The sequence below is a fragment of the Mirounga angustirostris genome, unplaced genomic scaffold, assembly GCF_029215605.1.
Source record: "Mirounga angustirostris isolate CCGP_5_RB_7025 unplaced genomic scaffold, mMirAng1.0.hap1 SCAF_366, whole genome shotgun sequence".
NCBI lineage: Eukaryota > Metazoa > Chordata > Mammalia > Carnivora > Phocidae > Mirounga > Mirounga angustirostris.
This window is the reverse complement of record NW_026992074.1, coordinates 22,501-31,312: the sequence shown is the minus strand read 5'-3', so window position 1 is coordinate 31,312 and position 8,812 is coordinate 22,501.

Genomic DNA, 8,812 nt, shown 5'->3' with positions numbered 1-8,812 from the left:
TTTTCTTCGAAATCACCATAGCGATTCTAATTCCTTTTGCCTGTCTGCTTGTGTATGTAATCTGTACACCCATCCAGTGCGGTGCTGGAACTCACGACGCCCGCCGATCAAGAGTCGCGGTCGCGTGGGCCTCCTCCGACCGAGCCAGCCAGGTGCCCTGAAATACGTGTACTTGAAAAACCAATGTGAAGCCTGCACCCGTGAACTTTTTTTTTTAAAGATTTTATTTATTTATTTGAGACAGAGAGAATGAGAGAGACAGAGAGCACATGAGAGGGGGGAAGGGTCAGAGGGAGAAGCAGACTCCCTGCCGAGCAGGGAGCCCGATGCGGGACTCGATCCCGGGACTCCGGGATCATGACCTGAGCCGAAGGCAGTCGCTTAACCAACTGAGCCACCCAGGCGCCCTTTTTTTTCTTTTCTTTTCTTTTTTTTTTTTAATAGATGCACCCGTGAAGTGTTTACTGCGAAACCTTCTTTTGATCGTCGCACTCTTGAGTGGAGGCCGTACCAGTAAAGAACGTAGTTTAGCCAACTCAGGAAGAGATCAGCTTTAAAGGAAAACCTTCTTTTCGAGTTTGTGATGTCTGGTCCTTTCTCTCAACTCGATCGATGTCCAGCCTTCAGAGCCACATTATTTGCTTGGTCTCTCTCTCTCTCTCTCTCTCTCTCTCTCTCTCTCTCTCTCGTCTGTGTTTCCTCGTGTACTTTCCTGATGCTCAGGATTTATGGTTTAGAGAGAACAGTTTTCAGCCTGGTGTGTGTGTGTGGGGGGGGGGATGTTGTGAAGTGGGATCAGGGATTCACGCGGGTAAGGAGGAGGCAAGGAGAAAGGCTTGGTTGGGAAGGAAACCATTAAAGGTCCATGTTGAAATGGTGAAGTTTATTTTATTTATTTATTTATTTATTTATTTATTTATTTATTTATTTATTTATTTATTTATTTATTTACTTTTTAAAGATTTTATTTATTTATTTGACAGAGAGAGACAGCGAGAGAGAGAACACAGGCAGGGGGAGTGGGAGAGGGAGAAGCAGGCCTCCCGCGGAGCAGGGAGCCCGATGTGGGGCTCGATCCCAGGGCCCTGGGCTCGTCACCTGAGCCGAAGGCGGACGCTTAACGACTGAGCCACCCCCCAGGTGCCCCGAAATGGTGAAGTTCAATGTAGTAAGAGTTACCTTTAATCAAAGGAATTCTTTTTTTTTTCTTTTATTTTATTCTTATGTTAATCCCCATACATTACATCATTAGTTTTAGATGAAGTGTTCCATGATTCATTGTTTGTGCACAACACCCACTGCTCCATGCAGAATGGGCCCTCCTCAATACCCACCACCAGGCTAACCCATCCTCCCACCCCCCTCCCCTCTAGAACCCTCAGTTTGTTGTTCAGAGTCCATCGTCTCTCATGGTTCGTCTACCCCTCTGATTTCCCCCCGCTTCATTCTTCCCCTCCTGCTACCTCCTCCTCCTCCTCCTCCTCCTCCTCCTCCTCCTTCTTCTTCTTCTTCTTTTTTTTTTCTTAACATAGATTGCATTATTATTTGTTTCAGAGGTACAGATCTGAGATTCAACAGTCTTGCACAATTCACAGCGCTTACCAGAGCACACACCCTCCCCAGTGTCCATCACCCAGTCACCCCATCCCTCCCACCCCACCCCCCACTCCAACAACACTCAGTTTGTTTCCTGCGATTAAGATAATCAAAGGAATTCTTGCTGGAGGTTGCTTCTCCCCTCTCCTCCCTGGATAGGGGAGTGAAGTTTTTTCGAGGTCCCTAGTGGACACAGAAAGCGTTCAAGTGCCCCTAGCACCTATGGATGGGGCTCTGTTGCCCTCTAGTGTCCTATCCTCTGCTACTGCTGCTCGTGGTTTCCTCTGACGTCGTATTCGTCACAGGTGTGTATCTTTGATGGTTAATGCTGCTCGGTGTCGGTTGTTTGCGTGTTTGTTTTTGAAAGCTTTTTGAGTGATCATCCAGCATGGTGCTGGAACTCACGACCCCTGCAGATCAAGAGTCGCAGTCGCGTGGGCCTCCTCCGACCGGAGCCAGTCAGGTGCCCTGAAATGCGCTTAGTTGAAACAGGAAGAAAGAAAAAACAAAAAACAAAACCCAAACCATTTTTTTTTTCCCCCTTTACGAGCCAGAGGAAGTTCTACGCCTTGTTTTTGTTTTACCCTTAATAGCATGGAACAGTTCTCCTCCTCCTCCTCCTCCTCCTCCTCCTCCTCCTTCTTCTTCTTCTCCATCATCATCATCATCATCATCAATATTTAACTCTTCTAGAGCACCTCCCCCGCCCACCCCGTACTAGTGTTGGACGGCACGGATGTCCCGGAACTGGATTTCTTTAAAGATATATATTTTTACGATTTTATTGATTTATTTGACAGAGGGAGACACAGCGAGAGAGGGAACACAAGCAGGGGGAGTGGGAGAGGGAGAAGCAGGCTTCCTGCCGAGCAGGGAGCCCGATGCGGGACTCGATCCCGGGACTCCGGGATCATGACCTGAGCCGAAGGCAGTCGCTTAACCAACTGAGCCACCCAGGCGCCCTCTTTTTTTTTTTTTCTTAACATAGATTGCATTATTTGTTTCAGAGGTACAGATCTGAGATTCAACAGTCTTGCACAATTCACAGCGCTTGCCAGAGCACCTACCCTCCCCAGTGTCTATCACCCAGTCACCCCATCCCTCCCACCCCACCCCCCACTCCAGCAACCCTCAGCTTGTTTCCTGCGATTAAGAATTCCTCCTATCCGTGAGATCATAGGATACATGTCTTTCTCTGTTTGACTTATTTCACTCAACATAATACCCTCCAGTTCCATCCACGTCGTTGCCAATGGCAAGATCTCATTCCTTTTGATGGTTGCATGATATTCCATTGTATGTATATATATACCACATCTTCTTTATCCATTCATCTGTCGATGGACATCTTGGCTCTTTCCACAGTTTGGCTATCGTGGATATTGCTGCTATAAACATCGGGGTGCACGTACCCCTTCGGATCCCTATTTTTGTATCTTTGGGGTAAATACCCAGTAGTGCAATTGCTGGATCATACGGCAGCTCTAGTTTCAACTTTTTGAGGAATCTCCATACAGTTTTCCAGAGTGGCTGCACCAGCTTGCATTCCCACCAACAGTGTAGGAGGGTTCCCCTTTCTCCGCATCCCCGCCAACATCTGTCATTTCCTGACTTGTTACTTTTAGCCATTCTGACTGGTGTGAGGTGGTATCTCATTGAGGTTTTTTTTTTTTTTTTTAAGATTTTATTTATTTATTTGAGAGAGAGAGAGAGACAGAAAGAGAGCATGAGAGGGGGGAGGGTCAGGAGGATCAGAGGGAGAAGCAGACTCCCCGCTGAGCAGGGAGCCCGATGCGGGACTCGATCCTGGGACTCCAGGATCATGACCCGAGCCGAAGGCGGTCGCTTAACCAACTGAGCCACCCAGGCGCCCTCATTGAGGTTTTGATTTGGATTTCCCTGATGCTGAGCGATATTGAGCACTTTTTCATGTGTCTGTTGGCCATTTGGATGTCTTCTTTGGAAAAATGTCTGTTCATGTCTTCTGCCCATTTCTTGATTGGATTCTTTGTTCTTTGGGTGTTGAGTTGGATGAGTTCTTTATAGATTTTGGATACGAGCCCTTTATCTGATATGTCATTTGCAAATATCTTCTCCCATTCTGTCGGTTGTCTTTTGGTTTTGTGGACTGTTTCCTTTGCTTTGCAAAAGCTTTTTATCTTGATGAAGTCCCAATAGTTCATTTTTGCCTTTGCTTCCCTTGCCTTTGGCGATGTTTCTAGGAAGAAGTTGCTTTGGCTGAGGTCAAAGAGGTTGCTGCCTGTGTTCTCCTTTAGGATTTGGATGGACTCCTGTCTCACATTGAGGTCTTTCAACCATTTGGAGTCTATTTTTGTGTGTGGTGTAAGGAAATGGTCCAGTTTCATTCTTCTGCATGTGGCTATCCAATTTTCCCAACACCATTTGTTGAAGAGACTGTCTTTGTTCCATTGGACATTCTTTCCTGCTTTGTCAAAGATGAGTTGACCATAGAGTTGAGGGTCCATTTCTGGGCTCTCTATTCTGCGGAACTGGATTTCTTGAGTGAAGGACTATTTTAACTCCCTTCCTCCCCATTCCGCGCCTGCCCCCGCCCCGCCCCCCGCCCCCGCACGCACCGCCCCGCCCCGCCCCCCGCCCCCGCACGCACCGCCCCGCCCCGCCCCCGCCCCCGCACGCACCGCGCGCCCCGCCCCCCGCCCCCGCACGCCCCGCCCCGCTTGTTGGCCTTGGACGTTATCGCGTACGTGCAGAGACGGATTTGATGTGCACCTTTCTGGGGGTGTGTGTCAATCCCCCCCCCCCCTTCCTGTCCTGAGCTTTCTTCGTATGCTTCAGAGAGACCTCCTCCTCCCCTTAAAATGATAGAAGAGAGAAGGTTCATCCGTGGTGGTTGTCGGAGTACTCGCTTGGTCTCGGTTTTACGGTCCTTGCCCGCCGAAATGTGTCTTAAGTCCTCCCGGAAGCCCGGGCGCCGCAGGTGTGCCGCTGTGGGAGGCCCGTGCCCCACGAGATCGGGCGGCCGGGCGGCCGGGCTGTGCGCCTTCGCGGGCCCGCGATCCGGATCTGCCTCGTTGTTGTTCGCGCCGGTTGTCGGGTGCCACCTGGCGGCCGCTTTTAGATAGCGTGTCCCCGCCGGAGTGTCAGCGATGTCGGCAAGGGATTGTATTTGGCCGCGGTTCCCGAGGCGGAGTACCGGGAGGCCGGCGACGCTAGCGAGATCGGCCCGCTGTCTCCGGGCCACCGGCGCGACCTCCGCTCGCGGGAGATTGAGCCTCCAGGTTTGTGGGCTGGTGGTGGCGCCGCCGCCTCGCTCCCGGAGAGCCACGCTAGGGTGGCCGCCTGGACGGGTCGACCAGCACCCGCCGGTGCCCCCTCCTCCGCCCGCGGGAATGGGAGAGGCTGCGTCGGGCGCCCGGACGCCATCCGGCCCGTGGCTCCGGTCGGCCGTTGGGCCTTCCGTGTCACGCTCGGGCGGTTGGGGACCGGCCTGAGCCTTGCGGGGAAGCCCATGGATGGCGCGACGGGCCCCGCCGCGGGCACGCGTGGGGTCCCGGTCATCGGACCCGATATTTTTTTTTTTTTTTAAGGTTTTTATTTATTTATTTATTTATTTGAGAGAGAGAGAATGAGAGACAGAGAGCATGAGAGGGAGGAGGGTCAGAGGGAGAAGCAGACTCCCCGCCGAGCAGGGAGCCCGATGCGGGACTCGATCCCGGGACTCCAGGATCATGACCCGAGCCGAAGGCAGTCGCTTAACCAACTGAGCCACCCAGGCGCCCCGGACCCGATATTCTTAACAAGTTTTCCGAGGCCCGCTGCGGAGGTGGGGACCCGACCGGGTCGGGCCGGGCCGGGCCGGGCCGCGAGGGCCCCAGGGGCCCGGCTGCGGTTCCCGTTGAGGTCCGGCCTTCGGGGGGACGCCTCCGCGGCATCGCCCCCTTTCCTCAGTCCCGGCCGGGAGTCGGGGACCGGCATGGGGCGGTCCTGAGGCCCGGGGAGGAGGGCGTCCGCAGGGGCCTCCACAGAACTTGGTGAGAATTTCTAAAGTCCCGATTTGGGGACGAAAGGCGGACCCGGGGGCGGGCCTATCCGGGCCGCTCCACCTCCCGCCAAGTCCCTACTCGCTGCCGGCTGCCACCACGTTCCGGGGGTCGACCAGATGGCCCGGGGGGGGGGGGGGGGCGCGGGGGGGGCTCCGGGGGGAGACGGGGGCGATGGATTAGTGCTTGGGGCCCGTGGCCGGGACACGGTCCCAGGAGATCCCGGTGACCTGTGGCTAGGCCACGCCAGGCGGCGCGGCTATTTTCTCGCCCGAAATGAGCCCTTTTTGCCGCCAGGTAGGTGCTGGCACGTTATGTTTGGGCGATCCTCTCCTTAAGGGAGGTGGGCTTCTGGGCGTGTGGCGGGGCTCCGGGCTTGACAGGGATGCCAAGCCCGGCTCTGCCGTCGCTGGCCTGAGCCGTCCGCGTGGGCCTGTGCGCCGGCTCCTGTGCCTCCAGGTGGCCCAGGCCGTTGGTGCCGCCTCCGGTCTCCAGCACCCGAGGGCGGTTGTGGGCAGGTGGCGCGTGGGTCCTTTACCCTGTGTCCTCCACTCTGTGGGCACCCGGCTGTGGTCGTGACAACCTCCCGTCCCGCAAGGCTCCGTGCCGCGTGTCAGGCGTTCCTCTCTCTCGGGTTGTCCGGCTGTTCCTGCCCTGGGGTTTTCGAGGGGGTGCCGGTGAGGCCGAAAAAAAACAAAACAAAACAGGCTCCCCCTCGGGTTGCTGTCCTCACCGGCTTCTCCCCTCCTCGGGCTCCTCTCGGCGCTTGTGTTTTGCCAGATCGATGTGGTGCTCTCGCGCTCTCCCGGGCCGGGCCTAAGCCGCGCCAGACGAGGGACGGACGTTCATGGCGAATGGGACCGCTCTTCTCGTTCTGCCCGCGGGCCCCTCGCTCCTTCGCCTCTGCCCGCCGTGGCGGTGAGGTGGGGGGTGCGGGGGGGGTGTGTGCAGGCTCCGGCCCGACCCCGCCTTCCCGTGTTCTGCCTGACGGCGCTCGCGGGCCCGGGGTCCCCCGACGCAGCGGACACTCTCGCTTGCCTTCCCTGGCTTCGTGTGGTGCGCGGTCCTCCCCGCCACGGGGAGGGCCGTCCCGGCGCCGCGCTGCTCACGCGCTTGGGCGTGCTGAGCGCGTTGTGCGCGTGGCCCTCCGTGGTGCCCCTGGAGCGCTCCAGGTCGTCTCAGGTGCCTGAGGCCGAGTCGGTAGCGTCGTTTCCCGTTCCCAGCGAGCCCCCTCCGTCGGGCCACCGCTGTCGGTGGCGTGTCCGAGGAGCGGGTGGTGGAGTCGGTAAGGGAGGCCCACCCCGCCCCCCCCGTGGGACGCGGGTGCCTCGTCATCCCCCGCCGCAAGCTGTGCTGGTGGTGTTGTGGGGACTGGACTTGGTGGGGCGTGTGTGAGCCGGTTGCGGCGGGCCGAGCCCGCGCTCTGGCGCTTGGCCAGCCGAGGGGCTGCCGCCTTTTTTGCCTGGCATGCCGTGCTTTGTCTCTGCTCGTCGTTGCCTCGCCGGAGGCGCAAAACTCCCGGTTGGTCGGGGACGCGAGCATGGCGTGCGTGGCGTGGCGAAGGGCGGTCTCCTCCCGGGGTCCCGGCCGCGAGCGCTCAGGATTGCCTTGTGGTGCCTGTTCCTTACCGCGCGAATCCACCGCCCGCCCCCCGGAGCCCTTGGCTGTCAGGCCTTCGGAACGCCGTTCCGCGGGGCCCGGACGGGCGGGGGGGCACGATTTGGGTGGGGGCGATGCGCCCTCGGTGAGAAAGCCTTCTCTAGCGATCCGAGAGGGTGCCTTGGGGTACCGGAACCCCCCAGCCGCCGCCCCTCCTCTGCGCGTAGTGGCCACCGGTGCGGGGTGACTACCGTTGCGTGTTGGGCAGAACTTCCTCTCTGCGAGGGGTCTGACTCTGCCGGCCCCGCGGTGGGGGCCGAGCGCCGCTCTTTGCCTACCGCGGCCTGCGCCTCCCCCCTCCGAGTCGGGGGAGGGTCCCGCCGGGCCTGGCCGGCGTCCGGCGCGTGGGGGCTCCCGCGTGCGTGCGAGCGCGCGGGCGGCCGCCCTTCCTCGTGGCGTTGTCTCTCGAGGGGCTCGGGGGGCGCCCCCGCGCGTCCCGCTTCCCCGTGCCGCGCGAGCGGCTGTCTGCCCGCCCGCTCCCGTCCCGAGTCGCCGCTGGCGGTGGCGTGCCGGGCACGGGTCGGGCCGCTCTCGCCTGGGGGCGCTTCCCCCCAGGGTCGTGACTTCCGGGACGGACCGGACAGACGGAGGTTCAAGACGGGACCCCGCGGCGGGGGGGGTTCACGTGGGGTTGGGCCCCAGCAGTGTGGGGCTCGGTTCGTGGTGAGGTGCGCCAAGGGTGCTGAGGCCGGCTGGCGTCCTGGGCGTCGCGGGACCGCTCTCGTGCTGGTGGCGGTGGGATCCCGTGCACGTTTACCTGGTGGCCCGGCTTGCGTCTTCGTTGGCGCGCCCTTCCCCGAACCGGCTCTCCCCCGCACGCGCTCCCGGCCCTCGCCCGCTGTGCTTTCCCCCCCTCCCCGCCGCCGCCGACGGACTCCCGCTGCCCTTGCCTCGACCGGATGCCTGAAGGCGCGTTTGTGTCCTCGATCCGCTCTCTCGGGACCGAAACCGGCCTCGCCGCTTGTTTGGGTGTCGTCCCCTCCCCGGGCCGCTATGGCTTTTTTGGGGGGTGGTCGTCCCCAGGCGAAGTGCTCTCGGTCCCGTCGTGAGGAGGAGGAGAAGGTCCGCGCGGGGTCCGGCCTCTAGCCGGGTGGCGGGGGTGGCGTCGTTGCGCGTGCGGGAGAGTGTTCTGGGGGGCCGGCCGTGACTGCGGTGGTGTTGGTGGTGTTTCGGGGCCCGAGCCCCGCGAGGTTGCCAAGGGCCCGCCGTGGGGGCCAGGTCGGCGTCCTTGGGTGCCACGGGACCGTCCTTGTGCTTGGAGGCCTTGGGCGGTGGGACCCCGTGTTGGCCCTTGGTGTCCGGCCTTTGGTCTTGGAGGCGCTTTTTCGAAAGGGTTCCCTGAGCACTCTCGCGGCTGCTCGCCGTCCTCTGTAACCCCCCCCGCCGCTTTTCCTGTTCCTGGCGCTGCCTAGTTCCTCGCCGCTGAGCCGTCTTGTGGCCTCCCCCCGTCCGGCTGCCGATCCGGTGTCGCGCCCCCGGTGCGCTAGCGCTTCCCGGGCCCGCTGCGGCCTCCCATCCGTGTCCGGCGCCGCCCG